At 37.9% G+C, this 17,600-nt stretch overlaps 1 protein-coding gene across 3 annotated transcripts in view; it reads right to left on the bottom strand.

Moving 5' to 3' along the window:
• Positions 1-17,600, bottom strand: part of PDE1C (phosphodiesterase 1C, calmodulin-dependent 70kDa) — a 718,015-nt gene that overhangs the window by 52,667 nt on the left and 647,748 nt on the right. The gene's annotated exons all lie outside the window — the stretch shown is intronic.

Below are 17,600 nucleotides of genomic sequence, written 5' to 3'. Positions count from 1 at the left end.
ACTTTCAAGTGTTCAGCTGATGTAATATGCAAATTGGTTGTTAGTTGCTGCAAAGTTGATTCTGACCCATGTGTGCAGAGTAAAAGCGCTCTGCGGGGTTTCCCAAAGGCTGTGCCCTTTGGAAGCAGATCACCAGGCCTGTCTTCTAAGGCACCTCTACATGGGGTCCAATTGCCGACCTTTATGTCTGCAGTAAAGCACTGAGTTACGGCGCCACACAGGGAATTCCACATGCACGTTATTGTTGTGAGGTGCTGGTAAGTCCATCTTGCCATACACTGGTCTCCTGTGGCAGAGTAAAACTATGACATAGACTTTTCTAGGATGTAATCTTTGGAGATCAGGTGGCCTACAGGCAAGAAGCTGCACTGCAATCCCAAAGACACGTGGTTCGAGGCCACCAGATGCTTTGCAGGAGAAGGATGGGCAATCTCCTCCCATGCGATTAACTGCCTCTGAAAATCCGCCAGAGGGTCAGCTATGGATCGGTTCCAACTCTACAGTACACAACAACAAAGCAACAGTCTTTGGAGAATCAGACCAAGAAATTTTTTCCCCATAAAATCGCTGGATGACCTCAAATGTCTGACCATCTGGTTAGCAACCAACTGCTTAATCATTGGCACACCAGAGTTTCTGATATGGACATGAAGATATATCCTTTTGCAATTGTTTCCAGCTCTGGTTCATTCCACTCAAGGGTCAGTTGTTGCTTTGTACCCCTGAGTCTGAACCAACTCGTAGCTGACTCTCCAAAGGGTTTTCAGAGGCAGTAAATTGCACAGAAGGAGAGTGCTAGAGCTGGTGGATTAGAACTGCATGCCTTTGGTTTGGCAATACAATTCCTTACCACTAAGCCATCAGAGATGCCTGTCAAGTTGAGTCTAACTCATAGCGACCCTATGAACAACAGATCTGAAGTCCTATCTCATGCCATGATAAATTAGTCTTATCTAAGGCCAAGGGTTTATAAACCCAAAGCAATATTCCTCTCACAATTTTTGTTCCACCTTCAGAAGCTTCTCAAAGAAATTTTAAATAAGTTAAAATCTTTTTTTTGTAAAGACTTCAAAGAGAACTTCATGAAAACATATTTTCTATATTCATAGTTTCTCCTCAATCTGGTCTTATGTTAACATTAGTTGGCCAACATTATTTTAATTTCAGGTATTTAAAGATATTATTTCATTTCTGTAAATAATGTTATTGTTGTTAGGTCAAATCAACACTTTACAATAGGCAAGTTGTTGCTGTGTGCCATTGAGTCAGAATGCTGAGTCCATAGCTGACTCTCTAGAAGGCTCCCAGAGGCAGCAAATCGCACAGGAGTATAAGATATGATCTTAATGAAAAGCATGCAGATGGGTAAACAGCCTGCATTCTCTGCTTCCACTCCCAGTGAGGACATAGAAGAGAAAAAAATGCAACTAGGACTAAGCGTAATGGAAATAGGTGTCAGATGTTTTAATTTTGTAACTTCAGTGGGCTTGAGTAGAATTGTAAAACAAAAAGTCTAAATGATTGCTTCTTATAAGTGCTGCATTCTCTGCAAGTCATCACATCATACAGTTAGAACGGCTCTCTCCTACTCAGGACTCCTAAGGGACAAACAGTGGCTTAGATTTTAAGAGTAACATTGGCATCAGAGATGCTAGAAGTCATTGGAGACTGAGGAGGTTTTCCACTCAACTTTGAAGACTTACTCTCCTAAATAAGGCTCAAATGAAATCAAGCAGAAAACTAGCTGGGAATGGGAAAGCCCTTTTCTGATGTATTGTAATTAGAGACAACTCTTTATTTCCTGGGGCTATTGACCCAGGTCTTGAGTTTGTTATATTTACTGGCTATTACCACCTTCAGCCACTGTGGAGAAATAAGGGAAAGGTAATGTCTATGACGAATCTCTTTGATACCGGCATGATAAACTGCTAGTAAAGGAGGATGGAAGTAGTAAAGGAAAGGAGAAGAAAAAAGAATCATTGAAATCAAGGACTTGACATTGCCCATGGATTTTCTATTGTGTAGTGTCTTGTCCATGTGGGTGCTGCAAGACAGGGGTCCCAATTTAGTGATTTGGGCTTTGCCACTTCTGACTGGGGTCTAATGGAGCTGCCCAGTAGGTAGCTGTCATAGTCCTGGCCACTCAAATGCAAAACCTCATTTTCTTGTGCTGCTGACATAGACTGGATTTAAATTTTGAATGGTAGATTATTGGACAGAACATGGTTGGGAATAATTGACAAGACCAGCTACTATCCCCAATTTGCTCTATAATTAAAATAACATGGATGAATTAAAATAAAAATTTATCATTTCTCAATTTTAGGAAATTCAGGAATCAAATTACCTTAACTGTCACCTCCCAATCACATTCTCACCTAAAGATTTTACAGGCTTCACAAAGGGGTAGCTGTGATGACTTTGAGTCTGGAAGAGCACGGTGTATAAACTCACAGAAATGACTTTTTAAAAATTTGTTATTTTATTTTATTATTTTGTGTGTGTGCGCTGTCAAACTGGATCTAACTGGCATAGGAGGAAATTGTCCCTCCTTCTCTAGCAGAGTATCTGGTGGATTTGAACTGCGTACCTCTGGGATTGCAGTGCAGCTTCTTAGCACTGGGCTACCAGAGCTCCCTCAGAGATATCTTCACTAAAAAAGAAGAAGCAATAAAGAAGATTCCTGCCACTGCAGTTTAGAAAGAAAATTTTTTAAAAAAATTGTCCTTGTTTATTCCATTTTCACAAGCTGCTCCTTCAAGTCAATGAGATGCTGCATTTGTATCTCAAAATCATTTGATTAAAAAGAGAAATGTCTGAAAAGGATTAACGTTTGAATTAACATGCCAAGGCACCAAAAATGTGCCTATCAGTCATTAACTGTTACTCTTTGGCCAAGTGGGTGGAATGGCCATGATTCAGGTCTCACAAGAAACTGACCCTAAATTTTAAGGTAAAGTTTTAAATACTTTTGGTTTTCATTTTCTTTGGTTTTATTTTTTTGACCCTGATTGAACTGTCACTGTGACTCAAAGATGTAAACTGATGTGATTGAGACCCGAGCTGGGAATGAAATTTATAAGTCTCCCTCCAGAGCCAGCTTTCTACAAAAACAGCAAAGTGATGCATGAAACAGCACAAAGAGTTGTAAAGGGCTAAACAGAGTATCAGTGACAATCTGGAATAAGTAAGATTAAACCAAAGCCAATGTTAAATGTCAGATATAATTTCTATTGAGTTTAGAGGCTGTGAGTAGGTAGGATCTGGCTTTGTTTTGGTGTTTAATACTGAGGGAATTCTCAGAAAAAACCCACAATTTTGGACATACTTGTTGGATTTTAACTAGACATAGATTTCACTGAAAGAGATCATAAGTGCATGTTCTACCCACTAAATTGACTGCTATCAAATCAATTCAAACTCAGGGGAGCTCTGGTGGCCTAGTGGCAAGGAACTGCAACTACAATCCCAGAGGCGCACAGTTCGAATCCACCAGATGCTCTGCCAGGGAAGGAGGGACAATCTCCTCCTGTACCAGTCAGATCTGATTTGACGGTACATGCACACCAAAAAAAAAATAATAAAAAAATAAATGTGTTTTTAAAAAAATCAATTCAAACTCATGGTGGCCACTTCCCTTAATTTTCAACATAAAAAAAATTCTAAGGGAAACAGATTAGCAAATCAAAGAGTGATTGATGTATTTAAACCACCACACTTTGATTTACCAACCCAGCAAATAACTCATGTTGCCAGGTTCATGACAGCTATTTTAAATGGCAGTCATGAAATCTCAGAACACACGTGTTCATACCTTCTCTCTGTGTACAAAACAACAGGGCAGAGAACTATCATTGTATTACTCTAGATTAAGTCATCGCATACCAGTGCTTTAGTACTGCTTAAACAAAACACTGTAATCATTTTTCATCTGAGAATGGAGTGGTAGTGAAAGCAAGAGAGAAAGAAGATAGAGAAGATGTAAAAGAACAAGTTTGGGGCAATTTCCTAACTTTGTGTATGCCATCCTCTTAAAAAATTTACTCTTTCAATTCAAGTAAGTAGAATGAGAAGGGCACAAAGAATGACAGTCTTTAGGTCTTTCTTTGTCTCTCTGTTTTATTTTTTAGCAAAAGAACAATGGTTCGTTTTCAATAAACTAGAAAGACACTCCTGGACAACTAATTTACAAAATTACACTCATCATGTTGTATAACCATCACCACTATCCTGTCCTTCTTTCTGAGTCATGGTATCTGGTATCCAACTGAAAAAAAAAAAGACTAGGTTAAACTGTTCCACTCTACTTTGTCTGTTTTCTCTCTTCTTTTAGCATGTTCTTTCTTTCCAAAGGTAAATATGTGAATCAACACATCCTTGCTTTGTTCCATACTGTCCAAAGTGTTTCATTGTTCTTATTCTGTGTGAAAGGAATGTTGGTGGCAAAAGAGACAAGTAACTCAGTTGTTAACCAAGACAAAATTTGAAAACAAATTCAAGCCTGGACTTAAGCAATATTGAAAAATGCTATAGACAATATGCTGAATGACCCAGAAAACATCAAAAAATGAAGGGGATACACTGAATTATTTTACCAGAAGGAACTGACTGACACTCAAAAATTTCAGGAAGTACCATATGAGCATGATCCTCCCAGAGCTCTTTTGGTCTACACTCATTGGTGCTCAAGGCTTCAAACCTGTTCCTGAGATGATTTTGAAATTCAAAACTGAGATTGTTCACAGTTTTAGTTTGCTTGGCTCCACAGTCAACACTCTTGGTAACAGCAGCCAGGAAATCAGGAGATGAATTGCACTGGGAAAGTCAGCTTTCAGGGACCTCTCAAGAGTACTGAAGTGCAACGATGTCAGGCTGGAGACTAAGGTGTGCCTGACCCAGGCTATAGTCTTTGCAATTATGTGCTATGCATTAGAGAGTTGGACAGTGAATAGGGATGATAGAAAGAGAACTGATGCCTTTGAGCTGTGGTGCTGGAGAAGAGTGTTGACTATACCATGGACTGCTAGGAGAACAAACAGGTTTGTTCTGGAGAGTGTGAAGCCAGAATGATCCCTGGAGTCAAGGATTCTGAAGCTTTGTCTGACATATTTTGGGCATGTTGCAAGGAGGGACTGGTTCTTGGAGAGGGACATCACGTTTTGGAGAGTGGAGGGATGGTGCAGGAGAGGAAGATATCAATGAGATGGATTGATTCTTTGAGTGGAGTGGTAGGAATGAATGTGTTTGACACAGAGAGGTTGGCACAGGATAGAATGGCGTTTAGGGCTCTTGTACATAGGGTCGCTATGAGTCGCAAAAAACTCAATGGCAAATAACACCACCACCACCACCATATGACCAGGAGCCAATGGTAATGAAAGAGGAAGTGCAAGCTGCACTGAAGGAACTGGCAAAAAATAAGGCCCCAGGTATCAGTGGGATACCAAGTGACTTGTTTCAATTAACAGATACAGCCCTGGATGCGCTCACCAGTCTATGCTGGAAAATTTGAAGGACAGCTGTCTTGCTAACAGATTGGAAGAAGTTCATATTTGTTCCAACTCCCAAGAAAGGTGATCCAACTGAATATGGAAACTATAGAAATATATCATTACTATCACATGCAAGCCAAATACTGCTGAAGATAATTAAAAAAAGGCTAGAACAACATATAAATAGAGAACTGCCAGAAGTTAAAGTAGGATTTAGAAGAGGCCATGGTACCAGAGATAGATCATTGCTGATGTCAGATAAATTATGGTTGAAAGTAAAGAATACCAGAAGAAAATCTATTTATGCTTTATTGATTATGCACAGGCATTTGAGTGTGTGTATTCTAACAAGTTATGGCTAAGATTGAGAAAAATGAGAATCCCAGAGCACTTAGTTGTGCTCATGAGAAACCTACATCCAGAGCAGGAGGCTGTTGTGCAAACAGAGCAAGGGAACACGGCATTGTTTAAAATTAAGAGGGAATGTGTCAGTATTGTATTCTCTCTCCATACCTATTCAATTTGTATGCTGAGCAAATTATTCAAGAAGCTTGACTCTTCAAAAAAAAAAAAAAAGAAGCTTGACTCTATGAAGAAGAATGTGGCATCAGGGTCAGAATGAGAATTATCAATAGCCTGCGTTACACAAATGGCACTACTTTGCTGAAAGTGAGGAAGACTTGAAGCACTTGTTGTGTAAGATCAAAGAATGCAGCCTTCAATATGAATTACATCTCAATGTCAAGAAAACAAAGATTCTTACCACTGGAACAAAAGGCAACATCATAATACATGGAGAAAAGACTAAAACTGTCAACAACTTCATCTTGGATCAACAATCAACACTCTTGGTACCAGCTGTCAGGAAATCAGGAGACACATTGCACTGGGAAAGTCTGCACTTAAGGACTTCCCCAAGTTACTGAGAAATAATGATGTCAGTTTGAGGGCTAAGGTGTGTCTGATTCAGGCCTTGCCTTGCCAATCACTTACTATGCTTCTAAGAGCTGGACAATGAATAAGGATCACAGGAGAAGAGTTGATGCCTTTGAGCTGTCGTGTGGAGAAGAGCACTGAACATTCCATGGATGGACAAATCAACAAATAAATATGTCTTGGAGAAAGTGCAGCTAGAGTGCTCGTTGGAGGCAAAGATGATAAGGCTTCACCTCACATACTTCAGACATGTTTCTAGGAGGGGCTAGGTGGTGGAGGACATGATGTTAAAAAAGGTAGAGTGTTGGTGAAGGAGAGAAAGACCCTCCACCAGGTGTACTGACAGTGACTGCTGCAATGGGCTCTAGCGTGTCAGGAAGTGTGAGGATAGCACAGGATAGGACAGGGTTTAGATCTGTTGTTCACAAGGTCGTGCTCGACTTGATGGCACCTAACGACAACAGCTAACCAAAAAACGCCAATGGCTTGAGCCCAACAGTTGCTCTACTGCAGGGAGAAAAATGCCATTCTCTTTCCATAAAGACTACAGCCTTGGGAATCTTACAGGATAGCTCTTACTCTGTCCTGGAGGGTCATTATAAGTCAGAATTTACTCAAGAGCAATGAATTTGTTTTGTTTGGGCAGGGGGAGGGGATCTTGGTGCCAAGAAAGCCCTGGGTGGCACAAACAGTTAAGTGTTTGGCAATTAGCTAAAGGATTAATAGTTAGAACATATTAAAGACAGTTTCAGAAAACAGATGTGGTAATCTGCTTCCAGAAAGACACAGTCTTGAAAGTCCTGGAAAGTGTGCTTCGTTCAAAGCAAAGCTCTGCCAGGATACTACATATAGGCTTGTCATCAGGAAGAAATAAATCAATCCCTTGCAACTAAAAGCAACAACTCTACATTAAAGTGTGGTACTTTCACATTTAAGGAAACTCTAAGCCACCCAGCTCTCTGAGTGCCTCCAGAGGTTTCTCCATGCTTAGAAGGGCAGTACAAAGCCCCTCCTGTGACTCCTTTGGTAAGAAGTCAGTAACTCTGATTCAAGAGGTGCTTTACCTGCATGAATTTTGTTTCTTATGAATCACCGGGCCTTCTTTTTCTGAAGTAAAAAAACAAAACAAAAACAAACCCCAGAGGTCTGAAAAGATGAAGGAAATCCTTCAGAGCAAAAAAGTGAGGCTGGGATGTTAACCTCCAGAATGTTTTACATCTCTCCATGCTCTTTTCTATTCTATTAAGTTCCAGAAGAAAAAATGCAGCAAAACAATCATAATGAATGAAAGGATTAAGGGGCGGAGGACCAAACATGTTTCTCATGTTTTCACTGTGACTAGGGTTTAGGATGAAAACAGCATGTATGGGAGAAGGCTAATTCTTATGAAATACTGGTTTTGTCACTCAGAGATCAAGGTGCTCTTTGGAGGAGAAAGCAAAAAATAAACAAGGGGGAAAGCTTTAATATTTGCTTGGTAGTGCATTTTTAACAGCTCTTTAAGCAGTAAGATGCCTAGAAGATAAATAGTATTAACAAGGTAGGCAGCACTAGTTCCTGCCTTTAGCACGTATTTAAGTCAAAGGTATCTGTGTTTTTTAAAAAATAACGTAATAATGTAATACTTCTAACAGAATTTCTTTTGACAAATGCATTATTACTTTAGGTTTTTCCAATCCCTTGTATTGAATTTGACAAAACATATTTTTCTAGTTGCAAAATAGACATTTATTTCATGATAGATAAAAATGTAAAAAATAAAAAACCTCAAAAAACAAAAGAACAAACCCAATCCTGAGCATCAATATTAAGAAAAAAGAAGAAAAGCTTTTGAATTTCCCCTAGTAGTTCCAGAATTTTAAATCTCTCTATCAAAGCACAGAATTATATAATCAATATCACTAAATGGATTTTGAACTGGTGTACATTTTGCTGTGTATATTCTGAATTAGTAACAAAATAAATAAAATTACATAGATGCATGTATGTGTGTATGTATATATAAACATCATAATGTATTGTCAATAGTATGGAACAACTAAATTTTATGTACCAATAACTGCAAAAGTTTTTTCTAAAAATATTAAATTTGTCAGAAGTTACTATTTGTCAAAAAAGATATATACTTCACCTGGTATTTTTGATACAGAGTGTTTGGTAAGAGACTAGAAGCTAAAATGGCTATATACAAAAGCAGAATTGACTTTAGAAGTTTTCCTTAGTATTAAAGAAAAATCACTGCCTGGTTTAAAAAAAAACAAAAAGACAGAAAAATCATTGTCACCAAGTCAGAACCAACTTATTTCTGACCCTCTACTGGGTTTCCAAGGCAGTAAATCTCATGGCAGTAGATTAATCATCTTTTTCCCTTGGAATATAACCAACACATTTTAATATTTATAAATTTAACACCTTATGTCGGATGTACACATTCATACAAACATACACACAAATACAAATTCAAATCTTGTTCTCACATTGTTGTTGTTGTGTATCACTGAGTCAGAACCAATCCACAGCTGGCCCTCCATTGGCTTTTCAGGAAGAAAACTGCCCATCTTTCTCCCATAGAGCAACTGATGGATTTGAACCACATACCTTTGCACTGACAGTGCAATTCCTTACCACTAAGCCACCAGAGCTTCCTATAGCTAAGAACTGAAGCAATATAAAATTTACAAGAGGACAACTGCAGTCTGGTGCAACCGTGTCCTTCTTTTATCTACCATGAAGATATCTTAGTATCCTCCTTGAAAAGTACAAAGACATTCAATGAACCTAAACCTATATAAAGAATGCGTTGGATTAAAATGGATGCTTGTAACCAAAAGAGCTAGATGTTGTGATTCATAATGACTCATCAGTGCTAGTATCATGAATAAGGAACAGACTTTATATGTATATTTTCCAAAGAGTTGAAATCCAGAATACAAAGTAAATAGGATACTCTTTTCTGACTCATCCTATTTGATCACTTTCCACCAACAAAGCATGGGTTATTTAATAGAATCTCCCTGATTAATTAAAAATAAAATAGTTGAGTTTCAACACTGGTAACTTCACCATAACTTTTATTATTGAGTCAACCTACCAAACAATGTCAAGTGTATTAATCAAAATGTTTGTTGTTGTTATGTGCCATCAAGTCACCTATGACTCATAATGACCCTTTGTACAATACCTCTGAACCATGTTCTATCCTGAGCCAGTATCAATGACTCAGACACACCTATCCACATTGCCCCAGTTACTTTATCAATCCATCTCGTCCGGAGTCTTCCTCTCTTGCACAGTCCTTCCACCCTTCTGAGCACGGTGTCCTTCTCCAAGGACTGGTCCTTCCTGGCCACATGTCCAAAGTATGTGAGGTGGAGCTTCAAAATCCTTGCTCCCAAGAAGAGACCTGGTTTCACTCTTTCCTAGACAGACCTATTTCTTTTCTTGGTAGCACATGATATGTTCAATACTCTTCTCCAGCACCACAAACTAAAGGCAACAATTCTTCTGCCATCCTTAGTCATTGTCCAGCTCTCTGATGCAGAGCAAGTAATTGTGGATACTATGGCCTTGATCAGGCTCACTCTAGTCTCTAGACTGACATCATGATTCTTTAGCATTTTGGAAAGGTCCCTGACAGCAAACTTCCCCAATGCAATTCATTATTTGATTTACTGACTACTGGTGCCAAGAGTATTGATTGTGGAGCCGAGGAAGCTGAAATAGTTAACAACCTCAATCTTTTTTCCATCTATCATGGTACTGTCATTTGGCCCAGTGCTGAGAATCTTTGTCTTCTGGCAAAGATAAAGAGATTCTTTGTCTTCATGCCAAGGGATAAAGGGTGGCCAACACTGAATCTATTGGTTACTTCTGTAATGGGGAAGTGTCTTTTACCTGCTTCTTTTGTTAAAATACTTATCTGTCAAAAGCTGAGCATCCAAATAAAGACAAACTAGGAAGAAGGATTGGTCATCCACTTCTGAATTAACAGGCCTTCGAAAACCCTATGTACACTAAGTCAAAATGTTGAAGTAACAAAAATTCCAAGAGTCTAATTTATGAGGCCTTATCCAGATGTAAAAGGTAATATAACAATTTTCTTCTCCATCTACTGACATTTTTGTCCTTTTCCTTTGATAAGAGAATTGGAGTCAGGTGTTTAGACATTTGGGTTATCGATATACTTAAGGAAACAAGAAATAACATATTTTTGAAAAATACTATTTGCAAACAAATATTTGCTTTGGGAAACAATTCTTTCATGTCCCTTCTTACTAAACTGCTGCTTTACTTACTGTTGGTGTTCTTATGTTGATACATATGCATATATGAATATATTTTGAAAATGGGTCACAGAAGTTTTCAAGGGCAAATAGCTAAAGGGGATAGGATATTAATTAGAACATGTATGACTGTGATGGCTTATTTTAATTGTGACTCAAGGTACTCCAGATGTTTGGCCACCACATACTTGTAGAAAACTATCCACACAAGTACTTAATTCTCATGTTGAAGACTGTTATTATGTTAAAGAAATTGACCTAATTTTTCTTAGTACATAAAAGAGATCTTCCAAGAACTAAGAAATAAGGCTATCTACTGAGAAGTAAGAACAAAACTCCAAGGGTAGTATTATCTATTAGTAGAAGTTTCATCAAAGCAGATGTTAATTTCATTGACAAATCAATTGTGAGGTATGTTGAATGATTTAACTTTTTTCATTTTCTACTAGTTTATTTATAAAATTCAAATAAATTATTTAAATGATTTTATTTTAAAAATACATTATGAAATGTTCAAGGATACCATTATAATCAATCTGTTTTAGGTCCAAGAGGAAAAGAAATTAAAAGAAAAAAACAACAACAAAACAAAAACCCAGCTTGTGTTCCCAGAACTGTACACTATATCTGGCCTATTTCCGCCACCACAGCTTTTGATGTGGGCTCACCTTTGCAACGCATAGGATTTGGGAAAATATATTATGCTAAGATGGAAAGCCAGAAGCAGGAGTGGCATCCACTTCCAAAATGGCTTGCCTCCAGAGACTCTATGAACAGTGCTCAGGTCTTTCGTTTAGAGGGTCGCTATGAGTTGTCTATAACTTGATAGCACCTAACAATAACAAGAACAAGAAGATGGAAAGAGCAGTAGGAGTGATTGTGTGCTTGTTTTCAGAAGAGTGGAATTTCTGACTAACTGGTTGATGTGAACATTTTAATATAAGTGGAGGATATAGTTCATATTGCATATTAGTAAATTGTCAGTCAAAGCCATGCTTCAGCCATGAGTATTCATTTCAGAATCAGCAAGTCCTCTGCAGTATAAGAAACAATTTAATCTCTGTTTATATGGAACTTTTCCATCTCCCATTGGTAAGCCTCTTCTCTGCTTTACATCAAGCTCTCCAACTAATCAGCAAATAAGTCCTATGCTTTCAGGTGACAATGGCATGACTTCTTCCCGAGGAAAGACAATTCTTACATATGAACCAAAATGATGAATAGCACTAAACTCCCAGGAACTGCCTATGCACCATACTTTCTGTTACTCAGTTGTCTCACATGTAGGTAGTACAACACAAACTGAAACAGATTTTTGAACTAAGATGATTGTTAAGACTACTGTATCTTTTTTTTTAATAGACATTCTAACAAAATTATAGTGGCAATACTGCAGAACAAATCTGCCTTTCAGATATCAGAAAAAAAAAATCCAACAACATTTAATGAATGTTAAAGACCCTATGTTGTTGTTGTTGCTGCTGTTATGTGCCATGGAGTTGGAAACCCATAGTTGACCCTTCGCTGGGTTTTCAGAGGCAGTTAACCAAACAGGAAGATTGCTCATCCTTCTCCAGCAGAGCAGCTGGTGGATTCAAACTGTGTGCCTTGGAGATTGCAGTGCCGCTTCTTACCACCAGGCCACAGGAGCTCCCTGAATCTAGGATGTTAGCATGCTTAAGATGAGTAAGTAGGTGTTTAAGCAAAGCCATTACTCTTTATGAGATGCCCTTTGTGATGCAAGGAGTAACATGCTCAACTGTTAACCCAAAGATTAGAAGTTTGCATCTACCTTTAGACTTTATCCACATTAAGAAAGGCTTGTTGATCAACCTCCATAAATGGAACTAGGAAGCACTGTTGTAGTGTGATTCACATTAAATTGGTAAGAACTGGAGTGAACTGGAGGACAGTTATTATTTTTTTTTCTCCTTTTAATTTTATTTCTTTAAATGTCTCTTGGTTACAAGTGATAACAAGAACTCTTTGGGAAACAATAGCAGGGATCTGAACAATGAGGTGCTAAAATAAGGCACCAATTATGTACAAGCACAGATCTTGAGGAACCTAAAGTTGGAGACTTCATCATTCTAGGATATGAAGAAGGTAATTTGATGGTGCTGTGATCTGACTTCAGTTACTAACCTAAAGGTGAGCAGTTTGAACCCACCCATTTCTCCATTAGGGGATGATGAGGCAATCTGCTGCCACAAAGATTTACAGACTTGGGCCCCAGTGGACATTCCTCTCTGTTCTAGAGGGTCACTATGTGTCAGAACTGATTCCATGACAGTGGATGGTAGGTGACATGATGTATACAGACCATCCAAGGTCACTGTTCTGAGTGTCGACAGGAAAAAAATATGTGGAATGAGAAAGAATGAGGTCAATATGATTCCCTGAGATGGGAATGCGGGGACAGAGGCATTTCTACAGACAGGAAAATCCATGGTGGTCATGTCAACATGACCCTGTGCTTTGTTTGCTTTTCTTTCAATATTTTTACACTTATTAATCGATACATACCAAGACAATTGAGTAAGTTTAGTTTGTTTAGACTTTGCTTGAAAGTTTTCCTTCATTTTCAATTATTTGCTCATTTTGCTTTTATTTCTGGAGAGTCTGAAAAAGACTTTTGAAGAGTAATGTCTGTACACCCATGTTCGTAGCTGAGTTATTCACCATTGCAAGAACATGAAAACAGCCCAAATGTCCAACCACAATGAAATGGATTGAGAAATTATGGTACATTCACACGATGGAATACTATGCAGCATGCAGGAGCCATGATTTTGAAAATCACTACCTAACTTGAGAGGAACTGGAGAGCATTAGGCTAATTTAATTCAGTCCCATAAGGACAAACACTGTATAAAACTATTATTGTATAAATAGAAAGATAAAATAAAATTAAAAAAAATAAAGAAATAGATAATTAGTAAAGCATATATGAGGATCTAAGGGTGAGAGCAGAGATGTGAGGATGGGAAGGGGTGTAATCATACCATGGGCCACAAAATTTGATGGGTATAGGAAAGTGTGGGTAAAGAAAATGGGAAATATCTGGTGAAAAAACAATGTATATAAACTTTGTAAGAAACGAGTATAAAAGAAACATTTAATTATTTTTTTTATTTTAAAGAACCATTGGTATTGGGGGGGGAAAGCATAATGTCTGCCTAAGAGCCATCAACTTTTAAATACTGGTTATATACGAATAACTGTGGAGCAGGTCTAACAGTAAATATAACAGAGCTCTGCTGTTTGTCTGTCTTTTGTAAGTTAGTAATGATTAACATGACCTGCTGCACACACTAAGTGTACACAGGTCATTGTCAAGAAGAGATGAGGGAATTACAGAGAAATTGCTCAGATATGTACACTGTTACCAATAAGCCCACATTTGGCACTTGTGAGAGTAGATAATTTAAACCTGTTTTTCATGCCCCTAGTTGTACTGATGATGATATCAAGCGTGTGCAAGTGTCTGATCAAGACATAGTGACAGATACACTAAGAGTATTTCAATCTTTACTGCCAAGAAAATAAACAGATTCATCCTAGAGAGGGTTAAACCAAGCTACTCCTTGGAGGCAAGGATTCTGGTACTTCGTCTGACATACTTTGGATAAGTTGTAAGGAGAGACAGATCCTTTGAGAGGGACATCATGCTTGGTAGGGTGGAGGGACAGCGCAGGAGGGGAAGACCCTCTATGAGGTGCATTGACTCAGTGACTGGGGTAATCGGGATGGGTGTGTCAGAGGCCATGTGATTGGCACAGGATAGAGCAGGGTTTAGGGCTGTTGTACACAGGGTCGTTACGAGTCACAAACGACTCGATGACACATGACAACAACAACCACAACAAGTATTTGTCAGTATGAAAAGTCAGCATGTGTGGTTTATTGCCTCTGACATTTCACTGGGGGGCCAGCCATCAGTCAGTTCCAACTTGAAGATATACAACAAATTCAGATTGCCTATTTCTTCCTGAGAGCTGTTTGTTTGCTTGCCTTGTTTTTCTATTTTATTTTTTTCTGGTGTCATTTTTGTTATACCCTTTCTTCTGCTTTGTTACTTTATTATGTAGCTCTAGTTTATTTAAGGTGGAATTTGAAGTCATCAATTCAAGGTCTTTCTTTTTTACCACAGTACTAGATATTTTCCTGTAAGCATTGCTTTAGCAGCATAATACTTTATGCCACACAAATTTTGATATGCTGAATTTTCATTTTCATTCAGCTTGAAATATGTTCTAATATGCATTTCTATTTTGACCTATAATTATTTCAAACATAACTGTTTAATTTCAAATTATTTGGAGGAATTTTCAGAGACAATTCTGAAATTAATTTTTAATTTAATTGTACTGTAGTCTAGGAACAAATTTGATATGACTTCAATCCCTTCAAATTTACTGAGACTGGTTTAATATCTTGGAATATAGTTTGTATTGGCAAATGTTTTGTTTGCACTTGAAAAGAATATGTATTTTCTATTGTTGTACATTCTATAAATATCAATTAGATCAAATCGGTAATAGCATCATTCTAGTCTGGAGTAGTCTATGTGAAGTTGCACTGTAACTCAAAAGTGATGTCTCTGTAGTAGTTTGCATCCTCTAACAGCTCTGCTGGAGAAAGATGGCCAGTCTTCTCCCATTTATTTCTGTTTCTGAAAACACACTGGAGGGTCAGCTATGAATCAGTCCCAACTTGATGGCAATGAGTTTGAGTTTAGTCTGAGTCTTCTATTCATTCTTGATTTTATGTCTACATATTTACTACCAAGTGAGGGATAAAGTTGATGTCATATATTTTGGGGCATAAATAGAAAAATATTATTATGTCTTCTTAATGCACTGACCACATGGCATGATTTGGGGGGAGTTCTGGTGGCCTACTGGAAAGAAGCTATACTACAATCCCCGAAGACACATGGTTTGAGAAGGATGGGAAATCTCCTCCTGTGCAATTTAACTGCCTCTGAAAACCCGCTGGAGGGTCAGTTGTGGGTCTGTTCTGACTCGATGGTACAAAACAACAAAAATTAGTGGAAGGCAATGCTCTGATATTCACTCTTTCAGATCCCAGTGTATCTGTTTCATTTTTTAAAAAATTACTGTTATACAAAGGCTGCATAGTGGAGTGGACTTGGGGGGAAGGACTGTATAAAAATGAAAGAATTTTACTATTCAAAGAGAAGAGTGAACTGGGTGGGGGGAGAGGTTGGGTAGGGGAAAAAGTGCAACAATGAATGAATGGAAATCTAAAGTCTCTGTAAACTTTCATTAAAATTAATTAATAAATAAGATAAAACATTTAAAAAACTCTGTTATACATGGTATATCAATTTCCATCCATTTACTTCTAAGTTCTTCATGTATTCATAATAAAGTTAGTGTTTTTTTTTTCACTTTAAAGAATGGCACTTTGTTCATAAGTTTATTGATAAGTTTTATTTAGAGAAAAATAAGCTTTAATCTACAGTGACTGCCAGATAATAGAATGGAAAGGTTTTACTTAGTTTTGTACACTGATGTAAAGATTCCTACTAAATGGAAAAAAGTCATAAAATTCAATTCACAAATATAGTATTCTACCTGTAAACATTGTACATGATAATTCATGATATTAACACAACAACATAAGAATGAACCATTCTGCCGGGTTAGATATAGTACGCGCATAAGATGGTCTGATCTCACACTGGAAAACTTCTGCTTTTTACACTTGCAGCCTTGTGATATGCCTAGTCTTGTTAGCTTTTTACTGCTCACTTTCTATTTATCTCATTTGTGCTTGATAATCTTTTAATTTTTTCTGTCTTCTTTTTTTATTATTATTATTAATTTTAATGACAGTTTACAGGGACTTAGGGTTTTCAGTCATTCATTGTTGCACTTTTCTCCCTGCCCACCCTCTCCCCCCAATTCACTTTTCTCCTCGATAAGTAAAAGAAAAACTCTTTCATTGCTGTGCAATCCCTCCCCCCAAGTCCACTGCACTGTGCAGCCTTCTTTGGATTCACTTTTATGACTCTTATTTTATCTTTTGTCAGTTTATATCCTATACATCTTTTTTTTTGCAAAAATAGTGTTTGTTTTAGAATTTATAATTAGACCTTTAATTTCTCTCTATCGTCAAGTGACACTACAGGACTTTATAAATAGTATCAGAACTGTAAAACAAAATTATTTTACCATCCCAGTGTCTATGTTAATGTTATTGAATGTTTTAGCTTTACATATGATAAATCCCATGTTGTTGTTGTTATGTGCCATCGAGTTGCTTGTGACTCATAGAGACCCTATGTACAAGAGCCATAAATGCTGTTCTATCCTGTGCCAACCTTGCAGTCTCAGAAAGACTCATTCCCACCACTCCAGTCACAGAATCGATTCATCTCATCGAGCTCTTCCTCTCCTGCACCGTCCCTCCACTCTCCAAAATATGATATCCCTCTCCAAGGACCAGGCCCTCCTTGCAGCATGCCCAAAGTATGTCAGACGAAGCTTCAGAATCCTTGACTCCAAGAAGCATTCTGGCTTCACCTTCTCCAGGACAAACCTGTTTGCTCTCCTAGCAGTCCATGGTATGTATAGTCAACACTCTTCTCCAGCACCACAGCTCAAAGGCATCAATTCTCTTTCTATCATCTCTATTCACTGTTGCAAAGACTATAGCCTGGATCAGGCGCACCTTAGTCTCCAGCCTGATGTCGCTGTTCTTCAGTACTCTTGAGAGGTCCCTCATAGCTGACTTTCCCAGTGCAATTCGTCTGCTGATTTCCCGGCTGCTGTTACCAAGAGTGTTGACTATGGAGCCAAGTAAACTAAACCTGCTAACTATCTCAATCTCTTCACCATCCATACTGATGCTGCCAATT

Source organism: Elephantulus edwardii, unplaced genomic scaffold (genome assembly GCF_000299155.1).
Source record: "Elephantulus edwardii isolate Elephantulus edwardi_28Jun2011 unplaced genomic scaffold, EleEdw1.0 scaffold00059, whole genome shotgun sequence".
Taxonomy (NCBI): Eukaryota; Metazoa; Chordata; class Mammalia; order Macroscelidea; family Macroscelididae; genus Elephantulus; species Elephantulus edwardii.
The sequence above is the reverse complement of the archived record's forward strand: the minus strand, read 5'-3'. Positions and strand labels throughout refer to the sequence as shown.